General features: G+C 34.0%; 1 long non-coding RNA gene across 7 annotated transcripts; it reads right to left on the bottom strand.

The window, feature by feature from the left end:
• Positions 1-1,318: 1,318 nt before the first annotated feature.
• LOC132267235 (uncharacterized) lies at positions 1,319-20,287 on the bottom strand. Of its 7 annotated transcripts, none has more exons than XR_009468943.1 (10): positions 20,073-20,287; positions 18,744-18,809; positions 11,867-12,014; positions 11,656-11,708; positions 10,979-11,076; positions 9,705-9,766; positions 9,517-9,597; positions 6,374-6,436; positions 5,325-5,392; positions 1,319-1,565 (listed from the first exon to the last, which is right to left on the bottom strand). It is a non-coding gene; the product is annotated as an uncharacterized LOC132267235 (long non-coding RNA). The 7 variants fall into 7 exon arrangements; XR_009468940.1 differs by having other exon boundaries at positions 1,319-1,586; positions 20,073-20,286; XR_009468941.1 differs by lacking the exon at positions 6,374-6,436 and having other exon boundaries at positions 1,319-1,586; positions 18,744-18,812; positions 20,073-20,282.
• Between the last annotated feature and the right edge of the window lie 6,369 nt (positions 20,288-26,656).

A 26,656-nucleotide genomic window follows, 5' to 3' on the forward strand; every position in this document is an offset into this window, starting at 1 on the left:
GGGAAAGTACTAACTGATGAGATCCAAAACACTCACATGGTCCTTGTTGGTAACTCAGTTTCATTTCAGATATTGAAACCAAATAGTGATCAAATAGGTCATATTGGTAATGTTACATGTGAACCCTATAATGGGACATTAAAACCTTCTGTGTTGGACATTTGGGAAAGAAAATACATGTTCTTCTGCTCACTAATTGAAATTCTTGGGCTGCAATCGGTATGGTCCTTTTCATCACAATGAATTTCTTCTCTTAGTATTTATCACAATATACTTGGTAATGTTCCTGAGTTTCTTTCTATGTAGAATATTGTGTACATGTTTTGCTTTCACATGAAATTTTACGTGCCTCGTAGCATTCGCTTTTATTTGATAAACTTTTCTTCAATATGTGTTATAAAGCAATGTAATGCTTCTTTCCAGAATAAGTGACTACATATTCTGTTGTTCTATTAATTGTCCATTGTTTTAGAAAACTTTTAAAGCCTCAAAGTAAGAGTCTAGAAATCAAACTTGAGACACAATTATCTTGATTATTAGGTCACTTAAACAACTGTGATCAATATTATACATACATACATATATACATGTTTCATGCGTTAGAAACATCCACTACAAGAAAAAAGGGCTTCTACGAGGTGCCAAAAACGCCGTGGAAACCTATTCACGGTGCATTCTAGGCACTCGTGTATGAGAGTTCCGTAAATACTCAATTTTTTTTACGAGAAAAAATCTACCTCGTAGAAAAACTATAGAGTCACCGTAGAAAATAATTTCGTTTATATATATTAAATTTTATTTAATTAACCTACGAGGTGCCAAGGCATGAGGTAGAAAAGGTTTCTACGGCGAATTGTAACTACCCGTAGAAAACTCACGAGACACCATCGCCTGTCGTAGAAAAGTTTTTTACGGCGAAGTATAACTACCCGTAAATAATCTCACGAGGTACCCACGGCTGCCGTAGAAAACCCGTAAATAATCTGACGAGGTACAAAATCATGCCGTAGAAAAATTTTCTAAGGCGAATTTTAACTACCCGTAAATAATCTCACGAGGCATTAAATCATGTCATAGAAAAATTTTCTAAGGCAAATTTTAGGTACCCGTAAATAATATAAACCATTCTCACGACTTGCCATATATGCCGTAGAAAAGTTATTCAAGGAAGATTTTCACTTATTTACGATATTTCAAACTCCCTGTAAATAATATATATATATATATATATATATATATATATATATAAATTCACCCTTAATTAATTCCTGTTAATCATCTACTACCTATAATTCACATCACTTTCAGCTATAATTCATTTCAATTCAAAAAACATACATATCCCATTAAATATATCAAAAAAGTTAAAACATTTTTACAATTCATCATTTATCAATGTTCCAAAATAGAAAGTACATCCATTTGTCAAGAAAATCATCAATTTCTTAACACTTCTGTTGAAAAATTGATAAACCTTCTAGCACTTGAGTTTCAGTCTGCACTTGTCAAAAAACCAGCTCACTGTACAAAATCCAAGGAAGTAACTGCAAAATCCAAGAAAATAGCTGCAAAATCCAAGAAAATAGCTGCAAAATCCAAGAAAATAACTGTATCACACAAGTCTTAAATTAAGAATGCTAATAAAAAAGGAAATAACAAGATTATCATTTTATGAATCAAACACAAACATTTTGCTAAGAATTTTTTCCTTAGATCTGCTTTTATATTTGAAGCAGATACTTTTCCTTAATTGAATACTAAATTTTTGCAAGGATGTATGAGAATAGACAATATCATAATCTCTTTATATTCATGAACACTACAATATCATAATACGTAGTCTCTTTATCTCATGATTATAAGCAAATCTGAAACATTCTGAAACAAATCGGAAACATTGTAGGTTTTTAGTGCAACGATTATGAGCAAATCTAAAACTTTGAATACAAGTCAAGTCTCTATATATATATATATATATATATATATATATTATCTTAGTTTGTTGGTAGTTTAATTTATATATGTTTTCTTTTTAAAACTGAAATTCAGTGTTTTAACATTGAAGATGCTGTTGTAACCTTGCATTGGAATATACCTTACTTGTTAATTGGTTATTAATACCTAAACAAGTGTATCTAGCCTATTGAAGACTAGGGGAGTGGACTTCTTTGGGACGTCAAAGGGAACTCGAATAAGTTTAATTCAAAACTCTCAATTTCTTTCAAAGATTCAATCTTTTAGAATTGAAAAGGTCTAGTGATATAACAGGTACCTTGATTGAGGTCTTTTCAATCAAAGATTCAATTTTTTCTCATTAAAACACTCTACGGTACGTCAAAGGGAACTCGAATATGTTTAACTCAGAACTTTCATTTTTTTTCAAAGATTCAATCTTTTTACATTAAAAAGGTCTAGTGACATAGTAGGTACATTGATTGGGTAAACCCCTCTTTCAATTTTGGTTGTTGCAGTTATTCTTCAGAAGGCTTCGTTGCTCCAAAACCTCTCCTCTTATTTTATTTTTTATTCTATACTATATTCATATATATATATATATATATATATATATATATATATATACACACACACACACACTATTTGCTTGGAGAAAGAAGGATGATGACCTGTATCATTTTTATGGCATATATGCAACGGCTAGTTCTTAGCCACCAAACCAACCCACCAACATCTTAACAAGTTGGAGTTTGGTTTAGGAAAGTGGCCCTTCTATGGACACTTCACACATGACCTGCATCTAAGCTAATGAGGTTGTTATGACAATTACCAATGAATATTTTATCAACTTCTATATAAAATACACACTATCCACAATGACCCGCATCATTTTTATGGCATATATGCAGCGGCTAGTTCTTAGCCACCAAACCAACCCACCAACATCTTGACAAGTTGAAGTTTGGTTTAGGAAAGTGGACCTTCTATGGACACATCACACATGACTTGCATCTAAGCTAATGAGGTTGTTATGACAATTGCCAGCCCCATGACCCTAACCCAGTTTGAGACTGGGGATATGTGTAATTATAATGGATTGGTTAAAGATCTTCTCCAACCAGTGAATAATTTATCAACTTCTATATAAAATACACACTATCCACAATTAGTCTCAACAATGCAAGCAAAATTTTAAACCACCCTCCACACTTACTTCCCATTTTTTTCCCTTCTTTATTCTTCTTTTATTTATTTATTTCTCCAATTTCTCTCTTTCAAGTATCAAACAAAAGAACATAAATTATTTATCTTCCTTTCTTCTTTTGGCTTCTATCTTATCTCTGTAAATTCTGTAAAATAGAACACAAAGCTGAAATCTGTTATAACGGAGCCAACTTTGAGGGAGGAATCTGTAATTTCTAAAACGTTAAAGGTATTGCCTATAATTTGGCCTAACCTCGAGGGAAGAAACAGATCTAAGCTTTCTCTCCATTAGACCCCAATTCATTCCTCTTTTGCCGGCTTCTTTATGGCGGTTTTAGCCGCTTTTTATGTCCTTTACTTGGGACTCACCCTACTTGACACAATAATGAGCATTTGTAATAACCCTTACCCTATCCAAATACAAGGGTATATAGTGAAACGTTTGTGCATGTGGAGGAAGGGAAGTGGTATGGTGTAATGGTCAGATTCATGCCGTTAATCTCTCTCTCTCTCTCCCTCCCTTTTGGGGGGTTTGAAGGGAGTACCGGATGTTTATATTCTTGTTAATGGTATTCCCTGCTTAGATGCAGACTGTAGACTATGACTGATTTAGAATTAAGAATAACTGTAAAATTGTTGAATTTGCATCGTTAATTTATCTCTTTCTCTCATGTGTACATCAATCTAATTGCTTTCCTAGAGAGATCCTGAAATCTCAAGATTGCTGCATTTCTGGTATCAGCAATCATGTATATATTGTTGCTTTAGAACTCTTAGCATGCATTTTATCTTGCATGGGCAATAAATAATACTATCATTGTTCTAAGCAGAAAAATGATTAACTTGGCTTTGAAAGGGGTATTAACATTTATATTCATGAACACTACAATATCATAATATGTAGTCTTTTTATCTCATGATTATGAGCAAATCTAAAATTCATGAACACTAGGGGAATAAATAATACTATCATTGTTCTAAGCAAGTGTATCTAGCCTATTAAAGACTAGGGGAGTGGACTGTGAGGTGTTCCTAAGCTTAAATCACAAAGTTGCCCTTAAAAGCTTAAAAGCTAGGTTTTGGTGGGATTAAGCCTGCTTGTGTGTGCCTATTGCTGTAACTTGCTATGTAAAGTGTTCTAAACAATCAAGCAAGTATAATTTGATGATACAAGGCTATGGGAGTTAATTGAAGACCTGAACAGAAACTGCATTGTGAAAAGACTTGTCTAACCTCAATTTTGGGGTTTAAGCCTTTGTGAAGAGAAACTGTTTTATCTTGCCCCTTTCATTGTGCTATTATTTTGAGCAAGTGTTTTTGAAGATACCTAGGTTGGGGGAAACAAGTAAAGGTCTGTTTTGAAGCTAGATTGTGAAGTTACTGGTTTAACATTGGGTATAGTTCAAAATATAAAAACCAATGGTTAGTGATCTTTTAATATTTTCATCACAAGTACATCTTATTTTCATCAAATGTCAATATATAATTTTTTTTATAATTTTTTTTCTGAATTAAATGATAACGGATATCTTCACATATAATAATAAATCAAATGTTTCATGACCTAGTTTTAACTCTTTTGATATATGCATATTGCTGTCATTCTATATAGAAAAGGAAAGGTGCATTTGTGTTTGTTTTGTGGGGGCCCAAAATTTTGAAGAAATCTCCTTCCCATCAATAATTTTTATCCTTTGTGATTTCTTCATTCAACACCCGACTCTTTTTGACTCTTAAAAGTGATGACTCATAACTTACTATTCTCAATGGTGGTTGTTTGTTGGCGGCTTTGTGTTTGCATTTGGCTTTGTCAAATTCGGATGGAGTGGAAAGATGGTATAAATGAAGTTCTTATCATATTTTTAAATCATCAATTAATGAAATTGAACACGTAATCGATCCAAGAAAAATCTCGTGACATCAACAACTTCTCATCCACAACAATCAATCAAAACCTCCACATACGATGATCCCATACTCCCATGCTTTCAACATTTTAAAACAAGAAATAAAATTTAATGGCCTCCACATGGGCCGATGTACCAATAAGGTAATAAAGTTCAAGATACACCGCAATATTGGTCACTTAAAGGCACGTGACCCCCTAAGTATGAGTATAAAAAGTATTAAAATTGTGCAATCATAAAAAAAGCTTAGTATTTGACCTTTGTTGTAGACTGGAATCATAGAAATTCTGATTCTTCTGCTCCTAATGAACTGGTGATAATCAATCCTGTCAGAAAAAAATATTTCAAAAATGTAATGCAAACAAATGCATAAAAAATTAGATCGTATGACTAAATGTCGCATCTTTCTATCCCCACTTCTATGAGTTGAATGCCACGTTAGTTGTTTTGCTATTTCAGGGGATCGAAACATTCTTCTAAACCTTGGTACTATTGGAAAGTACCGCAACACCTTAGCTGAGACACCATTTTTAACCTTCTTAGTACGCTCATTCTCTTTCCACCGCGAAGCACCACATTTTGGGCATTTAGTCATATGCTTATTCTCTTTTCTAAACAGACAACAGTCATTCTTACAAGCATCTATTTTCTCATATCCTAAATCAAATGTCTTCAAAAAAATTTTCGTTTCATAATAGCTCTTAGGAAGTTTGTTATTTTCTGGAAGCATATCCCCAAACAATTGAAGAAGTCCATCAAAACCAGTGTCGGATAAATTAGTTGTTGCTTTGTGCTTGTATAAGGCAACAATTGCAGACATAACCGTACACTTTGTGCATTCTGGAAATAAAAGGGTCTTAGCATATTCTAACTTCTTTTTAAACTCATCCTTTCTTATTTCATAGTTTGGATCCGAAACATCACCACCACCATCAAAGAAAATATCTCTATACATCTTATACGTCTCGACATTGCAACGTCATTTACATCACTTCCATGTTGGGGAGATTCACTCAGATTTTCCCCGTGAAAGTACCAGATCGTGTATGATTGATCCATTCCATTTTCCAATAAATGCCTAAACACCATGTCGAAGTGTTGGTGCTTTGCATTTAGACAACAATTACAAGGGCATAAAATCTTTTCTGGATGGCCCGCATTCGCTTGCGCCTGATCAGCAAACCTCCGTGCTCCTTCTAAATACTTTGGATCAACTCTATAAAATTAAAGCTTTAACATTTAATTAAACTTAAAATTAGTGTAGACAATATTAACTTTTATAAGCACACTTCACTACAAATAATAACCTGCAAGTCATGTGCATCCATTCTTTATCCATCACTATTTGCTTAATTATTTTGTCTACTAACCTATCACAAAAGATAAAAAAAAAAATTGTCAAAATTCTAGCAAGAAGAATATCTAACTATATTCATGATAATGTGAATAAAGGCAGAAAATAGTCTTTTCAAAGAGTAAGTATGACAACCTTAAATTTAATTAAGTCTTCCCTATGTTTAGGACCAGAATTACATGATTTTTGATTAAATTTTTTTCTATCTATTTCATGTGTTGCATTTCAATATTAGTACATCCCTAATTGCTTGGAATTTATTTAAATGCATCGGTTGTGCACGATTCGTTGGCAATTTATAATTCCTTAATTGTCTAGTATATAATTTTTTGATCTAGTATTTAATTTATAGTCATGAGTTTCATTTAATTTTTCTATTTTACTCATGGGATGAATTTAGTTGTTAACAAATAATAATAAAAATAAAGAAATAAAGAAATAAATAAAATGGGTAGAGCCATTGAGTGATTACTTTTGGAAATGAGGGAGTATTGAGATATTAATAGAATGTGGTTTAGTAGGTTTGCATGTGGCAGCATGTACGGGATCCAGAACTAGGTGTCATTCATATGCAAAACTTGGAGACACGTTTAATTATTTAGCACTACACTTGTAACTAGTTCCCTCATAGTTGTTGCATGCCAAACCTAAAAGAAAACTTCTAACCGTGGGTTGTCTGACAGAGAGAAAGAAGAACAGAAAGTGAAGAAGAAGAAGAAGGGTTCGGACTAAGGCTAAAAATGCAGGCATTTTACCCACACACCATCTAATCTCACCACCTCCAGTTGTTACCTTCAATTGGGTAGGGATTCTCTTTAACTCTTGCAGCCTTGAGAGTCATTTTTTTAAAGTTCTATTTCCCAATTTAATGTTCCATGAAATTATAGTTTTTCTTGTTACAAGTACATGATTTTCTTGTAGTCAAATGCTTGATTTTAGCTAAGATATTATATATATGCTTGGTCATGATCTGAGTTTTGGTTACATACAAGTATTGCTTATGATTTTATTTCAGAACTCTACATGGGTAAATTGTTTTCTAATCAGAACTTAGCATGTTGGTAGACTAATGTATATTATCAATTTTACGCCAAAATAATTCTGCTTAATCAGATCATGTACCTAAAAGTTAAAACCTCATGGAGGCATTTGTTAAAGGCTTTCCTACTAAGCATTGTCTCACCCTTGTTATTTTTCAGGTCTTGGTGCTCAGGACAGCAATGCTAGACCCGAGATTGAGTTCCCATAGATGGGATCCTTTTGTGGAGCATCTTGTGCTTAGTGTTTTTGTGTAAAATATTAGCCTGAAGTACTATTTTGTTCATGTTTGATGCCTTACGAAACCATGTTAAGGTCGTGGTTGCTGTGCTAGAGTGAAGATGACAACATGCTCTCTGCTATGTGTTCTTTAGGACTGGGTACTGTATCTAGATGTTTTGTGTATAGCCTGCTAATGGTAACATATGTACTTAGTGACTGGGCATCAGAGCTATGACTCTTTATTTGGGGTGTACAAATTTGGACTGAAATTATCTTTCTATAGATGACTTTATGCAATATATATATTCTTAGCCTCTTTAGATCTTTGTTATGCCTATGTGTTATATAAGTTGTTCATGGGAATAAGCTTTGAATTTTCTGTTAGAGGGTTTTATTTAAAGAAAAAAAAAAAATCTGTTTTAAATTTCCTCTAGTACTTTCTTGGAAACGAATTTTAATCAGAGGTTGTAGTGCTTCAAACGCTGTGAAATTTTTAGCATATGTTTCCCTTTGTGTATAAAGTCTCTCACAAAATTTTTATAATTTTTCGATTTGGTGGATATATTTTAAAAAATCTGATATCATCTGCTGTTTGGTTTCTGGTCACAGTTTGGAAACTGAATTTGAGAAAAGAATTTGACGGCCTTCCCGAAATCAATAAATTATGAAAGTTTCCAGTTTTATTATTTCAAGTGTCTAGTTTCTAAAGGTTAAGGCCCCAAAATTTTATTGGCTCTCTAAAAGACTAAGCAGGCCAAAGTTTTGCACTTGGTTCCATTTCAGCACAAGCTGTGAGAGCTTTCTTCCTTCCAAAAACTGTTTTCCTTGGTGTTTTTCTAGCATCCGGGAGTGACTCGGTCACATTGTCATCTGAGTCTAGTTTCTAAAAAAATTTAGTTTGCTTCATTTCGATAATAATTGAATTTTCTATGTTTTTTTGAGGAACCGCTGCGCAGAATTTTCTTAAGCTGAAAACTGTTGTTCCATTTTTTTTTTGTTTTAACCTTATTATCATGCCCTATGGTTTTGGGGTGTGACAGTAAGTTGGTAATGAAATAACTCTCACTACACTGACCGTATTTTAGTTTATTGATTTTGGTCCTTAATTATCTTGTTTTATTTTACTTTGGTATGGTGTTGGTGGATGAGATCTTGTGTTGTAGATGTGTGGCAGAGTTTGGGTATTTTGCCTTCTTTTTAGATATTATTTTTCGTGTACGCATATATGTGTGTATGAAAGTGCAGATGTGTGGGTTGCTCTAGGTGTTATTTTCATAAATTATTTTGATATGGTGTAGATGTATGAGATTTGATTTGAAGCTAACTTATTCAAGTTGTTGAAGTTGTCAGACATGAGTTTTTGAAACGAAGATCTCCATAAAAGAACCCTAATCCTTGCTCTAATTTGAAGCAAAGTTTGACCATTCATTGAGGGAGGCATCGAAGATTGCTTGTATTTGTTCGTTCTATGAAGAAACTAGGGTTCCTATTTTGCATCCACAATTTCTTTGAATTTCAGACGGCTATACACATCAATTTGGAGCAAAAAATCAAGGTTCGTCAATCTCAATCTGTATATGTATCTATTAGTTTTGATTTTTGATTAAGAGTGTTTTATATAATTTTAATTTAAGTCAATTCCTATTCAAATATGACCCTCATTGTCCGTAAGTTAGAAATGCTATCTATCTTAACAAAATTAGGACATTTTTCTTAATAGTTTCCCATGCTATCATGTAAATTGAAAAGAGCAACGAGAGAAAAGAACACAAAGAATGATTACTATACTTTGAATTGCATCTTATGGGATAAAAGGCGTAGCATGGAAGAGCATACCTTTAGAAGAGCAGGAGTCCCTTCTTCTCTAATGATAGTCCGAACACAATCAAATATACCTTTGTACTGGTTTGCTGACCCCTGCAAAGGTTGAAAAGATGAAATGAAGAAAGAATTTGCATTACTCCCCTTCTATGAAAAAGATTAAGACAGAAAGAAAAGTAAGAAAAAAGATCCATTATCTGTACCTGAACCATTAATCTAGTTTTTATGACATCAAGAGGAGTTGTTATAGCTCCAGTGATTGCACCTAAAAATATACAAGATTTGATTTTAAGAGATCCTCAACAAGTAGGGCATTAAATTGAAGCACGTTTTACATTAGTAAGAGTCAGTAACATACATGGTTGTCAAGTTACGATTTGAATCAGAGGATCATACGATCCTACCTGTTTGATTTTTATTTATTTTTTCTCTCTTCTTAAAATTTGTTGGGCCTTCAGCTTATTGGTCTCATCCATGTGACATGTCTATATTGTGGACAAATATTTGATGACAATATAATAGGGCAAGCAGCCAGTTGATGAATGGTGAAACGATTACATAGTAAAGAGGTAACCTGCTACTAGCCACAATTTACAAATGTGAATTATTAAATCAATGTTAAAATTCAAGGAATTATGTAAAGGTGTGATTGGCTCTAGTCTAAAGGGTGCTAATAAATTAGATGATTACCATGAATGTCCTTGCAGAATCACTCTTGTCGATCAAAATTATCCATGGTTTATGAGAAATATGTGCGCTATATATGATAGATATATTCACACAGCTTCCAGAAATAAGTAAAAGTTTATACAAGTATCCATAAGAGATTAAATATGTACACACCCCTTCTGCTTCCTTTAGCCATGGTGAAATGTAATTAATATCAATCATGTGGACCAATAAAAGCTCAATCAATGAAAATCCTATCCATCGAATTAAATGCCACAATACTATATATTGTACAGTCAAGGTTGGGGTATAGCAGCGTACAGAGTACAATAAATGGATACATCACAAAATCTATCATGGCAGTAAATTTTTTCTTCACCCTAACAAATCCTGTGACCAACTGATAAAAATATTTTTATCTATTCAGGCCATTTGTTGATGATTTTTTAAAACTGATTTGCCACATTTTTTAAAACTTTTAAGACAAAAATTGTGGATTTGATAACACCTAAAAATGGGAAGCTGTGGGTATACTTGTTCGGCTATTTTAGGTGTAAGGCCCACACCTCACGAGCCTTGGCTATCTCGAAATCATCATAAAGTTCCTCATCAACGTGTTCACGATCAACAAGACCAATCATAGAATTAAACTTGCTTCTTCCAATTTCTTCACTAAAGCATCAAAGAATTGAAAATAGTAAAACTAAAGTATTAAATGACATGCTTGATTATCTCATATGTTAAAGCTTGCCTACCTAAGTCATGCTGATATCCATAGTAGGAATATGCACAAATGAAAAGCACTTACATTGTTACTTCTACTACAGGAAGCTCAGATATGGATTCTGCTGAATCAAGAGCATTTTCAACAAGTTCTCTCACAGTAGTGTAGAGGGATTTCCCTGGCTGAAAGCAAAATAAAATGCAGAAATTGACGATTGAAGGAAAACAGAACAGCTACGAACTTGCACTAACAGATTTCTATACAGATATCCGGAATTTGACTTTGCCCCTGATTCACTGAATTTAACAACCAACTTCAGACAATTTAAATTTGCAAATTCTCTTAGTAGGCGAATATTTATCTAGTTTTCACCCACATAGAGAAATAAATGGAAAATTTCTAACTTCCCCCCCCCCCCCAAAAAAAAAAAAAAAAGAATTTCAGAAATTTACAATAAAAAAGTTTTTCCAATCAAATTAATTCAATCGAGGCACTGGACTAGATATAAATTCGCTAATTACTCTCCTAATACTAACACCATGCTTCCATCATCACAGATGAGAGATTATATATTTAATGCAACAAATAGTACATATCAAAATTATTCAGCTACAAACTAATACAAGTACTGAAAAAATAAAAATAAAAATAAAAAAATAAAATAAAATAAAAATTACCGTTCACAAAAAATCCCAAAAAAAAGCCTCAAAACCATTAAAATTCTAACCTACAGAAATTATACAGGAGGCTAAGAAACTCACATTATCAAACCCAACAATGTTCTTGCTCTCAGCAAAAAACTCAGCTGGTGATTCTGCAGAAAAACAAATGAATCACCCGAACCCAAATTAACACACAGAAATCTCAAGCAATACCGATATATACAAATAAATAAATAATGCAAAAATGTAGATGTAAATAATTATTTATATACAGAGAGAGAGAGAGTGAGTGAGAGAGAAACAGACTAACTCTATTTAATAACACTTTCCTTGGGTTTTCTAGGGGTCTTCGATTTGCCTTTCTTTGCTTCGATTGGACTTTCACTGCTCCAATAGAGAGGCGAACCAGAGAGATAACTCGAATTGGGAATCTACAACATCATCTGCATCTTTTTCGTCTAAAGAGAGAGAGCATAGAGGGAAAGTTAGGGCTAGCTTCAACGTGAAAGAAGGGGAGCAGAGAGAGAAAGGGCTTAGACATGATATATAAGGTATTGACAAAAACTACGTCGTTTTTGTCAAATTTTTAATTATGTTTTCTATTAAAAAAAATTCATTTATTTTGCTATTTGGCGCCAAGTTTTCCGCCAGCGGGGAAAATTTTATTTGGAAAATATTGCTTATCTACGGGGCAAAAAAGGCACCTTAAATGTGAAATTTATTCACGGCGTCTTTACTACACCGTAAAAGAACTTAATTATGTTTAATAATATTTTTTAATTAAAAAAATAATTTATCTGGCGCTAAGTTTCCCGCAAGGGGAAGGCTAAAAATAGTATTGCTTATCTACGGGGCAAAAAATACGCCTTAGATGTGAAATCTATTCACGGCGTCTATAATACACCGTAAAAGAACTTAAGTTCGTTTTTTTATTCTTTTCTATATATATTTTTAAAGTAATATTAGTAATTTAAGTACTATTGCTTATTTACGGGAAAAAAAAAGGCCTTAAATGTAATATTTATCAACGAGCAACATTTATCCCGTGAAAAGTGTACAAATATGCCGTAAATATATCTAAATATTCACGACCTCTTTAATACACCGTAAAAAACATTTTCTACGAAGATTCTACTAAATCCTCGTGAAAACATGTAACAATTATGAGGATTCTTTTAAAAACTCCATAAATGGTGGTAATCACGAGGCAAAATAAAGAAGCTCCGTAAATACTATGTCGTAAAAGCCCACATTTCTTGTAGTGATCATCAGGAATAAAGCAAAACTATAGTATATCCATGATATGATTTTGAATACTTTCAATTGATGGCTCGCTCTTGTTAGAATTTTCTTCCCTTCTTCGTGAACAATCGTAATCTGGAATCTGTAATGTTGACTTAGTTTATGCTTATATTAGGTATGCCCTTGAGTTAAATCAAAAGGTGTCTATAACATATAAAGCATTTCTAAAGAACCATTGACCATGCGTATATGTTCATACTCAACTTATGGTTACACAAAATATAGTGAAATTGCATTATGAACGTTATTTATTATTATTATTATTTTTGGGCAAGTAAAATGGATTATAAACATGATTGTACTATTCTTTGTTATTTTTTAAACTAATGCTAACTTATCTAGGGTTCAGGTATATGCCTTGGCTTTACCACATAGGGAACAAGAGAGCATTGTTCACAAGAATATCAAGTTTGCATTCATGCTACTTGTTATAATGATCAGCACTATGGTTATATCCATTGTCACCTTTGTGTTCTTAATTGTTAGAGCAGCTAGAAGGGAGATGCATTTATGTTCTGGACTCAGAAGACAAATGGAATCAACTCAACAAGCAGAAAGAAAGAGTATGAATAAGAGTCTCGCATTTGCAAGTGCAAGCCACGACGTGCGTACCTCTCTAGCAGGAATTATTGATTTGATAGATATATGTCGCGATGAAGTTGCTCCAGGGTCAGAATTTGAGACAAATTTAATGCAAATGGAAGTTTGTATAAAGGACCTTCTAGGTATGTTTACTAACTAGTTTTTTTATTTCTTCATAACATTTTCAACTGGTAATAATAGTTGTACACTCGTAGAAATTTATATCATTAATCTTATGAAATCTATAATGTGCTTATCCAGGTTTATTGAATTCAATTCTTGATACAAGTAAAATCGAAGCTGGCAAGATGCAACTTGAAGAAGAAGAATTTGATTTGGCCAAGTTACTCGAAGATGTAGTTGACTTATATTATCCTTTAGGTATGAAAAAAGGAGTAGATGTGGTGTTGACCCTTGCGATGGTTCCATTTCTAAAAATACACTCGTTAAAGGAGACAGGAAAATTGAAACAGATATTGTGTAACTTAGTGAGAAATGCTATCAAATTTACCCGAGGGACATGTAGCAGTACGAGCTTGGGCAAAGAAACCTAGCTTCAAGAATTCTATACTCGGTTCCAATAGGAACAGATCATTGAGTTGCATATCATGCTTATTTTTCAAGAATGATGAAACATACAGTGACCTTGAAGCCATGAACACAATTCAACAAAACCCAAACTCTATGGAATTTGTATTCGAGGTGGATGATACAGGAAAAGGAATTCCAAAAGAGGAGCAAAATTCTGTATTTGAAAACTATGTTCAGGTCAAAGAGACAGCTCTGCGACAAGGAGGCACTGGCTTAGGACTTGGTATTGTTCTATCTTCGGTACGTAAATAGTTAGTCCTAATAATTTCGGCAAAAGTTATGCCAATTTTATTCGTTTTTTTTTTTTTTTTTTTTCCTGCTTCAATCTGTGAATTATATAGTACTCAATCTTGTTGCATTTGTTCTCTATAGATAAAAGTAATCCTGAATGATTTTTATGTGGTAGCCTGGCCCCTTGGTCTTTGTTTTTAAAAAAATTTCATGTCGAGGGATGTTAATTAAAATTACTTGTTATTTGCAAGTATTATACTTTGGTGAAGAATTTATTAGATTTTTATTTCATTATTTGTTCAGATTTTTTTCATCAATTAATTGTCAATACTTCAAAATGATTTGAAGGATTTTTAATTCAGAAAATTTTCACACTAGGTACGTCTAATGGGTGGAGAGATACGAATTGTGGATAAGGAAATTGGTGAAAAGGGAATTGTCTTCAGTTTCAATGCCTTCCCCACTACATGTGGGATTAACTCAAGCAGTAGCTATGCAAGAGAAGGTGATGTTGAATCAAATGGTGGTTACATATCCAGTGATATGAATCAACACTCAGAGCCAAGTAATCATTGCTCCCCTAGCCCTATCCCAAAGCCAGAGTTGTCCCAAGTCATACTCTTCATTCAAAGTTATGAACGGCAAAGAACTTCACAAAAATTCATGGAAAGCCTGGGCATAAAGTAAAACAATGGGAGCAACTTCCTCATACCTTTAAGAAGACAAAACATAAACTGAACTTTTCGCGGTACAGCTCTCCAGGAAGATCAGATGTGAGCATGAGGAGTGACTGTATGAGCAGACCGGGATCGCACAGCTCTAGTAGTAGAGCAAAGGATTTACCTTTAAGTGCCTTGGATGGGACAGACCAGATACCACCCCTTCACAGGAGGATTAGTTATAGAGCTGTGCCCAACTTCATACTAATTGTGATTGATACTAATGCTGGACCTTTTCGGGAATTAAGCAAGGCTGTGGCTGAATTCAGAAGAGACCTTTATAATACTTGTTGTTGTAAGGTCGTTTTGATAGATAAACCAGGTGCTCATAGCATCCATTTGAAAGGCCTCAATGAGAAAAAGCTCCCTCCAACCGATCTCATCATATCTAAGTCATTACATGGTTCTCGTTTGTATCATTTGATAGGACTTCTACCGGAGTTTGGAGGTACATTGCCGGGTGATTCAACAAAAAGCAAGTATCGAGTTGAAAAAGTTTCTTTCGAGTCCGGTTGATCAGAAAGTCACCCGCGTATGAGGTCGAGGAATTCTCCAACTCAAAACCTCCCACCAGTCCAAAAGAGAGAGATACAAGAACATGTCAACCCAAGTAGTGAGAAACGTTTAAGTGGGAAAAATGTTTTATTTGCAGTTCACAACCTCCCAATGCAACGGGGAGAAATACAAGAGCACGGTGGCACCATCAGTGATCAGAAACCCTTGAGTGGGAAGAAAGTGTTGGTTGCTGAGGATAATACTGTGATGAGCCAAGTGGTTATGTCTAATCTTTCTAAACTCGGTGCAGCTGTTGAACACTGTAAAAATGGAAAAGCTGCTTTCGAATTACTTTGCAAAGGTCTAAGTGATCAAAGAACAAGCAGAGCTTTTGGAGTTCTTCCTTATGACTATATATTAATGGACTGTGAGGTAAAAGATTGTTTTTTTAATTTTTTCCTTTCCATGCATCTCTTTACATATATCATATGCTTAGTTATTCTCTTTACATATATCGTATGGCTAGTTCTACTTATACAGATACATAGTATAATTTCTTGGTGATGGATGGGTTTGAGGCAACAAGCCGTATACGGGAGGAGGAAACACATTACGGTGTTCACGTACCCATCATTGCATTGACTGCTCATACAATAGATGAGGAAGCAGAACGGATGATGAGAGCTGGAATGGATTTTCACTTGGCCAAACCTCTGAAAAAGGAACAACTATTGGAAGCCATCACATGCATCCATGGTAAAATGAGATACTAACATTAGTATCCATATTTATCTTTTGCCTTTAATTTGTAGTACTCTGTGTACGTCGTGTCTATTCTTTTGAGGAAGTTATTAGATTATACAAAATATATATACAATTAATTGTATTCCACGCAAATACAGAGAGATTTCCCTGGGTTTTGCAACATATGCAGACAAACATTTTCAGCACATTGAATTCTTTCGTCATTACTAAAACTTTCAATCTTCAACTTATATCATGTTATATAAGCAGGTAGAAGAACTTGCTTTTAGAGGAGGGGTTTTGGCAATCAGCCACATGGAATGCATGTATGTATCCACACAGTGTTTTACCTTTATTGATTCATGTTGTTCAAAGAAAAAGAGGAATAAAATCGAGTCAAGTTCTAATGGTTCAAATTGACTCTTTAGTAATACGATCAGCTAAGCCTTATTTGGCTACCCCAGGAGCAACTGTTCATGGCCGTTATGGTGAAACCCTTTACACGAAGGAGATACACTAGTTACATTTATATATTAAAAATCGAGATCTGATGATATAACGCAGGGTCTTCCAGAAGTAGAACAGGTGTTGAGAAGTGTGTTCGATTGATTTAATATCAATGAATCTAGAAAAGAGGATTGAGGGTTGGAACGAATGTATAACAAGAATTCTTGGAATTCCTTGGGGATTCTTGATTGATGCTGAGCTAACTATAGCGCAAAGTCGTATCTCTTTGGTTAATAAGATCCAAAGGGTTTATCGATCCCGGGGGTGCAAATCCATAATAGGCATATAGAAATTATTGTATGTCAAATAATATCAAAAGTCTTGGTTTCATCAAAAGTCTTGGTTTCAAAAGATGGAATGTCTAATGTTTTTTCACCCGGAGAACTAATTGGATTGTTGCGAGTGGAACGTATGGGGCGTGCTTTGGAAGAAGCGGTCTGTTACCGAGCCATCTTGTTGGGAATGAATTCCTTCAGTGAAACCAATTGCTCAGAAAGAATTCCTTTGTTTGCATGAACAGGTTATGCTTCTAATGCAAGGAAAAATATAGCTTTAACCCGGGTGCCAGGAGTAGCATTCTCACAAGACTGAGCCTCCATCATATATCCAGAACCCCTACAGCATATCATTCAAAATTCAACTCTAACTTCAATAAACTATTTGCTCGCCCAAGCCCACCTTTCTCTAGCATGGACTGACTAAGTTAAAAGATATTATAAGCAAGACAACAATTGAATTAAACCCATTCGTTAACTAGATTACGAGAAATTTTAAAATAAATGGTCTAACCCAAAAGCTAAATTCAAGATTTCCTTTTCCCATTTTCTTGTGTAATATTTAAAAGGGTTGAGTTTATCTTATAGGCAGTAATCTTTTATAAACAGAAAGTGGGTCACCAGAGACAATGAAGTAGTTCTGTGAGGTTTCAAGTATCAACATTTATGGACAATAAAGTTAACATCATACTATACACAAATTGCCAGATAATATTTCAACTTAAATATAATTTGAGTGAAAACATTTGGATTTGTTTGTGGTCACAGTCAAGTCCAGGTTCTTGGGAAAGAGGTACGCAATGCAATGCACAAACTTATCTTATTATTTTAAAATTAACGGTGTGTATGAACTTGGTGTATATGAAGGTGGGCATCATGATGCAATGAAAGCTGGGTTTTATTTATGCCATTAAGATATGAATTATGAATTTGAAGGGTTGTGAGACTTATTGATGACCTCAATTATGAAGAAAGTTCAAAAGTCATGAGTTAAGATCCACCTAAGTCTAAGAGGCATGAATAGAATCCTATAAAAGGAAGGGATGGGGTTGATCAATGAATGAATGAATAAATAATAGTGTATGAAATTTCATTGGGAGTGATTCACAAAATATGAGGGTGGGAGACCTTCTCTAGGTGTGATGCCTAACCTACCTGTCAGCGTGACTCCAATGGGCTATTACTTTTTCTCATTGTTTGTTCTACACAGGGCCGGCCCTGAGATTCCAAATATTTTGAGAGGTCCTAGGCGAACTTTCACATGCGCAAAAAAAATTATAAGAGTGGAATTTTCACACGATGTTTTCAAATTTTACAGCTAATTTAATTGTGCGCATGTGCATTGTGCACAAGATAACTAACTAATAACTATAATCTTCATTCATTAAATCTTCATGTTCATTGACTAACTTCCTATGATCTTCATTCATTAAATCTTCATGTTTATTGAGATTTTCTTCATTTGCATTCGCATTCATATGTTCTTCATTCACCGAATCTTCAACTAAACTCTCTATTTGTGTATTGCTCCTAAAAAACTTAAGATTATCTCCTTTTTGAGATTGAATCAATTCTTCTTCTCACTTCTTTTTTTTCCTTTTTTCATGCCCAAATTCAAATTTTCTTCCAGACATAATGAAATCTCTTGAAATCTAAATCACATGAACCATAGTCAACATAAAACTAGACTTCAAAAAAATAATAATGATAATTTGCTTTGTTTAAAGAAAATATACATTACCTCAATATGCAATGATTTGATTCAAGTTCAAGGCAAATAACCTCACGAGATCCTAAGAAGTGTGTCCTGCTAGCATGTGAAAGAAGATCACAATTAACATAAAACGGATGGAGAATCAAACAGAAACAATAATAACTAAGCATTGCCGATCATACAATAAATATAATAAATAAATAAATAAAATCAAAAATCAAGCAGTTTGGTCGAATGATCTCCTGGCTGGAGTTTTCACTGGAATCTGGAGGAGAGGAGAGAAGACAAAACAGAGTATCCAAAATACAATCCAAAAGTGGGAATGGGGAACAGAAAACTGCGGCTTCTTTTTTACATTCGTTGTTTATATAGCTGCTAAAATTTGATGACTACAGATGACAAAAATATGTTGAGATGAGGTGACTATATATATAGGAGGCTGAACTTGTAGTGCTGGAGAAGTAGTGGGACTTTTAGGTTATAGGAGGCATCCACTATCATATATAGTTTTGTCTTTCACTCTTTATATTAACTACACTTTGTGTGTGTGTTTTTTGGGAGCCAATTACCCCTTTCTTGATCTCAGGATGAGGAATCAACTTTAGTAGCAGTGATTGATTGATCATTGCTACAGAAGACCTGTGCAAATTCATAGAAAAAACCATTAACTTTTGTTTTATTAAAGCCTGCTCTTGATTTCCATGTGTTTGTACATTCTGATGGCAAGTGCTTTGACAGTATTATTAACTGAAATTCTAGCTGAGCCAACTTCAAATAACATCAATAATGGTGGCATGTATCTTCATATAAAAATAAAATATTAAAAAACCCTTAATTTGGCACTTTTAAGTATGAGCATAATTTAGACATCGAAAAAGTTAATTATTACCTCAACGGCTCAACCCACTAGAAGGGATCCTTAATTTTCGTAGGATTGAATGTGAAAATGCAAAAACTTACGAGGAAAAGGGGTATGATTGCTGCTGTTGTGAGATTGGAGTGGAATTAGGGAGAGGAAAAAAAAAAATTAAAAAAAAAAGTACCTGCCATAGATTATGGACTCGATCGCCATGAAAGACACATGTAGAAAGGCACACATCTATTAAAATACTAAGAGAACCATAATATATTCATTCAGCTTTTGATAGCCATCACACAGTGACACACACACACACACACAAAAAAAAACCCTAGTTTGGAAGCTACTTTTTACTATTGGAACAAAGGTAAAGGCCTGAATCAAACAAACCAAAGTTAGAACAAATCAAATGATGAGATGAACGAAAGAAAGAAACATATAAAAAAGATCGATTCGTGCAAAAGGAGAGAGAAGACAGAGAGAGAGGATGAACATACCTTGTCACCTGAGGCGATAGCCCTGCGGAGTGTCGAAGCAGATTGTGTCGTCTGAAACTTGCCCTAACTTTTTTTTTTTTTTTTTTGGCCCTATAGGCCTCTAAATTTGACGCCTCTAAAATTTGACGCCCAACCCAGACGTGTCCTAACTGAATTTTTTTTTTTTTTTTTTTCATCATCCCCTATGGTCATTTTTCGTGTTAGTTACCCTTTAAACCAATTAGTTAATGTTTGGCGCACTCGTACACTGATGGACTAGAAAACTCGCTATCACTTGGCTTGTTTATAACAATAGTACTATTATCGGTATAAAATATAAGCCTAATTTTAATCAATCTGAAAATGATAGACTCAAAGTTATGGATCAATTTTCAACAGTTTATATTGCATACTTGGTTTACTAAAAAAATATTTATATTAAAATAATGAATCACAAATAACAGTTTATTTGTTACAAGTCAACTGAACTGAATTTTTTAACTCACATTAGTCTAACATATTTTATCATCACTCTACTTTTAAAATAAAAGTTACATTCTCGATTCATTTGATTTAAAAATAATCGTGCAGTTACGGCTTAAGCTTTTACGGTGAGGATGTGAATAGTCTTATATAATGCGTCAATTGAATCATAATGTAGTTATTTATTTATTATTTTTATTTTTATTTTAAGGAGTATTCATTTGCAAGAATATGTAATAAATCAAAGGTGTAGACCACACGTAATTTTTTACAAATTTTGACAGATTATTGTGTCAATTTCACATAGGGCAATGATTTATTTAGGGAAAATACATTACTGGCCTAAGCTACATTAAGAAAGTAATATAGTTTTGGACGTAATTTTTTGCAAATTTTGACAGATTATTGTGTAAATTTCACATAGGGCAATGATTTATTTAGGGAAAATACATTACTGGCCTAAGCTACAATGAGAAAGTAATATGTTTTTGGTCGTGGACGACTTCTGCGTGACTCAGATTATTGAGCCAATTTTATTTTATTTTATTTTATCAATTCTAATTTCATGCCCTTAGCAATTACATATAACTGCTTTTTTGAATTTTGAATCAAAACAGTCGGTGTATTCTTTTCCTTTTCCCTCTTTTGGCTGACATGTGTACATAACTAATAGTCCTTAGAGCATCTTCAACAATTGCGTATATTTTTTTTTTGTGTAAATCTGATGTGTCATGATGGATTTACACAAAAAGTTTGAATTATTTAATTTGAGCTCCAACGGTTGTTTTATACCTTTTGTGTAAAAATATATCTTCCAATAATAACTAGCCATGTGTCATGCCAGGACCCTACATAATTTTTACAAATCTACTTAATATATAGTTGATTCTTTAATGAAATGAGAAATAGGGATAAGAAAGGAAATATGTTGACCTGACAATGTAAAAAGGGATACATAACACTTTTACACATTAGTGATGTGGCATTGTATGTTAAAAGACTGCTGGAGATGGAAAAAAATTACACATCATAAGTGACAGTTTATATTTTACACAAAATAATATTTTAACAAACCGCTGAAGATGCTCTTAGGTTTTACAACATGGCATCTCCTCTTACTTGTTACCACGTGTTATAATAAAGCTGGCACATACCATTAATAACTATCCCCATCATCACTCAAATTTATTGATTAGAGCAAGGATTAATCTGTAATTTCAAATAATTCTATATCATTTGATTTGACACTTGGTGAATTAACTCTAACTCAGACCGATTTCTTTGTAATATATCTTTAACCGAATCACGTGGCATTTCAATTTACTATGTGCATATCAGGTTCAGATCTCAGCCTATTAAATCACTAGACAAGCAAATAATTGCACCTTTACAGACATGTAATATACAAGAGTATAGTAAGCAAAATTTAACAAATGGCCACGACCTAATACAGGAACATGCTTTGGTATCTCCCATCCCACGTCTGAAAACAAAAGATAAATATAGACATGTATATGATTGAACATGTACAATTGTCCATTTCTTCAAGTATATGATTCTTCTATGTCATCCATAGTTTCATACAAGGAAGGAGAAAACTTAGATGTCTCAATCAGATAGAAAGTGTACCAATTATTGTGATCAAGCCCACATCTATATATCTAATAATTCTTGTTTTTTTGTTTATAATGTCTAACTAGGTGAGGAAGGATAAATTAGGTGATAAAAAATAGTCCTTGACCAGCTAGTTTCTCCTTTTGGAAAGGTAACTATGCAATTACAAAGCCTCATACCTTAGATTGAGGGTACACTTGTGAAATAATGAGGATAAAGAATCTCTTTACAATTATGAAAGTTCTCTTTCTTCTTCAAATTTTATATAATCTCTAAACATTAAAGAAGACATGATGCATGACTAATTACTTTGGAGGATTTTTTTCCCTCCCTCCCTTCCCCCTCCCTCTCACTCTCATACTGACATAGCTTATATCCTATCAGAAGCTATTGGGTACATTAGATCCCTTCAGAGTCAAGTTGTTTGACTTGGACTCTCTTTGATTTTTTTGTTTTTTGTCTTGATCTTTGATAGTGTTAATTTCTTTTTCTTCCATCAGGGTAGATGTAAAAGTCTCCAATTTTTTTGTCTTGATCTTTGAAATTTTATTTTATTTTATTTTAATTTTTTTTTTGTGGTTGACGAAAAGAATTTGTATCCAATTTTTTGGATTCCAAGAGCAACTCCATCAGTGCTCTTTTTGGTGAAATTGGGCTAATTTTTGAAGATTGGATGCTTCAATGGATTATAGGAAAAGTCAGCTCCAAAGAACGACTCTTGATGAAGGTAACTAGAAAGCAAGAGTGGGTTGGCGATTGGGCTCACTTTTTGTGGGGCCATTTTTGTTTTCTTTTTATTTTTTAAATTCAAGCCAGAACACTATTTCTAAGCCCAAAACACTATTCCTAAGGGCATGTTTGGCTAAAATAAAAGCTAAAATTCAGATTTTTGCCTTACTTTGGTTTCTTTTTTTTTTTCCCTTAAAATAATTGAACCAAAAAGCCGTTAAGCCACTGTTTGGCTGACACAAACAGTGCCTTGAAGGCTTTTTTAGGCAAAAAAAAAAAAGTTTTAAAAAATTAGAAAAAAGTGATTTTTTTTCGTTTTTAAATTTTTTAATATTCTTATTGACATTATAGCCGTTAGAAATATAACCGTTAGGAAAAAGTTAAAAAATAAATTTTATTTTAAATTTTAAAAATATTAAAATATTAATATTTTTGGAGAACGAAAGTGTACCATTGGAGTACATATGATAGCTAAAATTTAGAGACTCTAAAATGCTGACGTGACTGTGAAAAATGTTTATGTGGCTATTGAAAAATGCTAATGTGGCAAATTCGGAGAGCCTAATTTTAGAGAGTCTATTGGAAATATAGTTTCCATTTAAAATCTATTTGGTTTTTGGTCCTTATTACTCTATTAGAATTTTTTCTTATGCGCTATTGGTCAGGTCAGTGATTTGTCAAATTAAACTGTAATACACTAATAGTACCAAAATGTTACTTAAAGTCTGATTTCTTTACTTCGTAAATGAGTATGAGCCTATATTATAAATTAGAGTTGCTTATGACCAGCCCGGTTCTTCTAGAGTTCTCTCTTAAATTTGACGGGTAAAGTATAGCAACATCCCCTAATGTTTGTCAAAAGGACAAACAAATGAAACTTAGCCTATTTTTGGACAAAGACACCCCCTCAAGTTTGATACAACTACCAAAGACACCCCAATAGTAATGAATTGACATTTTTGCCCTTTAACTTTTATATTGACCAATTTAAATACTGAAATTATCTTTTAACCTTTATATATATATAATCTGTATATATACACAGTAATAATCAACGGAGAGGACGACACGTCCATTATGCAGAAAAGGTTCCAGCAAAGGGAGCCAACAAGGTGCGGTCACGGGTTTTTATCACAGCCGTCGCTTCTGCCCCCCGACCCATTGCCCATGGCCGACCACCAACCATCAACAACCACTATCAGTCTCTGTCTCTCTACTCACTTTTCTTTCTCTACATAATATACACAACAATATATATATATATATATATATATATATATATATATATCACTTAATATCAGCCAGACATCCAATAGTATTTAAGTGTTGGTGGATTGTAAGGTTCTGAAATGATCTGATTGAACTACCACCAGTATGGGTTATTGGAAAGATGGGTTTGATGATGTAAATCTCAATCTCAATCCAACCCCAATCAAACCTCTAAAATAATTGAAAATTTTGCTCCTCCTTTCACCAAACTCAACCACCCAGTTGTGTCTCCTGATTTCATTAGATGGGTTTCGAATTAGGTACCAATTCAAGACCCCAAAGCCCAACATCCATCACCTAATCAATAACGGGACCTCTGAACCAATTAAAGACCGAATGGTTGGGTATGGTGTTTCGGCTCGTCGTCTTTGACCGAGTCATCGTCCTCGCTGTCGTTTTCTCTGCCGCAAGCGGTAGCACCTCCTTCTCCGACTCCGTCTCCCGTGGTAACTTCCCTGACCTCCTCTCCGATTGCTTCTCAGCCTACTCCCCCAACCTCCGACGCTCCTGCTTCGTCTCCCTAGCTTCAATATCGTCGTGCCTCCGTCGTCGTTCTCTTCAGCTCCGGGAGAATCTCTGTCATCGATTCCCAATGGCGCTGTAACGACCCGTGTTTTTCAACCCGGTGCGTTAGTAATGAACTGAAAGGTGATCCGATAACGGATCCGAAATGCGGAAGCAAAAGATGAAACCAAAATCTATAGAGATAAAAATCATCCCCAAGACACCAATGTGACCTTCCATGAAGTCACGGAATTCAAAGAAAGCAAAAGCAGAAAACAAAGGTCAAAACGGGCAAAATTTGTTAGGAAGGGCAAAATGGTCAATTCATAACTAAGATGAGAAACTTGACTCTAAATAAGTCAAACAAGGTGAATACAACCTAATTTAATCATTTCACAACATTCAAGAGGTTCTAAGAACATTGGACAAAAATCCCACAAAATACTTTTTCCCGGTTTAAGTGAAAACTGACCCTACCTTACTAAAACATGAATAACTCCCACTGTGATTGGAATCTGAGAATGGCATAGGTACCATTAGAAATCTGACTCAAATTCCATGAATTTAGGCTTAAGAATCAGCCTATTTGGATAAGAAATGAAGGAGAGATGGCCATTTGAAATTAGAACAACAGTGTTGAAACAAACTGAAGAGGCAGTTGCAAGAAAGCTATTTAGGTCGACCGAAATGGAGTTTCGGTCAACCGAAATGACCAGAAAAATTACTGAAATCAGGTTTTTGAGGTGAGGTTGTTTCGGTAGACCGAAATAAGCCATCGGTCGACCGAAATAGCCCTAAACAGTACTTTTAGCTACTGGAATTGGTGTTTTATTGTGCAATGAAGTCTCCAAAGGCCATCGGTCCACCGAAATAGAGAAATGGTTGACCGAAATGACTCGAGAAAGTACTGAAATGCAAGAAAAAGGTCCTTAGTCCATTTCTAAGGTTGTTCATGCATCCCATATGATCCGAACATGCTTAAAAACATTCCCTAGCCTCAAATGAGCATCTATAACATGCTAAAATAAAAAAGGAACTTAAAACATGTTCCAATGCTTGAATTTTTCATAAAAATTCATAATTCATCTATAATTAGTTCAAAAGTCATAACTTATGAGTTTGGTGAGATGTGAGTATGCACGCAAACGCAAAATGATGAAGTAGGTGCGCTATAATGGCCTACGGCCTCATTACAATCCATTTCTAAATTTTGACATGTCAAACCTCTAATTTTTCATAATAGGCTATATTTGCAATACTTGAACTTTTAAAACATACTTATGAACATCAAGTTAATGGCCCTTGGCCTCATGTTATAAATACACAACAAGTATCAAAAGTGTACTTAAATACACATTACACATCAAGAAAGTCACCTAAGTTTCAAAAATACCATACACCCATGGTATGCAAAATATAAAATCCAAAAGTAAAACATGCTAACACTTGCATTGAACAAGAATGCATTAAAAGAAATTTCAAATCTCCAAACCACCCAAAGCAAGTGCGAATCTCCGAATATTAAATCCTATACTTGAAATATGCCCCAGTAACTTTGGGGTGAGCAACATAAAGCTACTCGTAGGAAATGAGCATGCATCGACCTAGAATTTTATAATATTATCACCTTAAGGTGAAACATGTCAAAGGGTTCATGCCACCTAACGTTTATGTCAAGGGTGAGACTCAGGGAGCATCCTAAGATACCCTAGATCATTTCTAACATAAATCACATCATCCATGCAATTCAAACTATATAGAAGCATGCTATATAAAATAACATGATATAGGTTCTCAAAGTCATCAACTTGAAATCTGAAAATGTGAAATCAACAAAAGTGGGTCATGCCAGCTAACGTCTATGTTCTAAATGGATTTATAGGGTCATTCCTAAGCTACATTTGAACAACAAAATATGAATCACAATATCTATGCAATTTAACCAACATAGAGGCATGCTATGCAAAGCAAATAGATATAGGTTCATAAAGTTATCAACTTAAAAA

Source organism: Cornus florida, unplaced genomic scaffold (genome assembly GCF_030987335.1).
Source record: "Cornus florida cultivar Cherokee Brave unplaced genomic scaffold, ASM3098733v1 CherokeeBrave_3.0.0_Hap2_Chr07, whole genome shotgun sequence".
Taxonomy (NCBI): Eukaryota; Viridiplantae; Streptophyta; class Magnoliopsida; order Cornales; family Cornaceae; genus Cornus; species Cornus florida.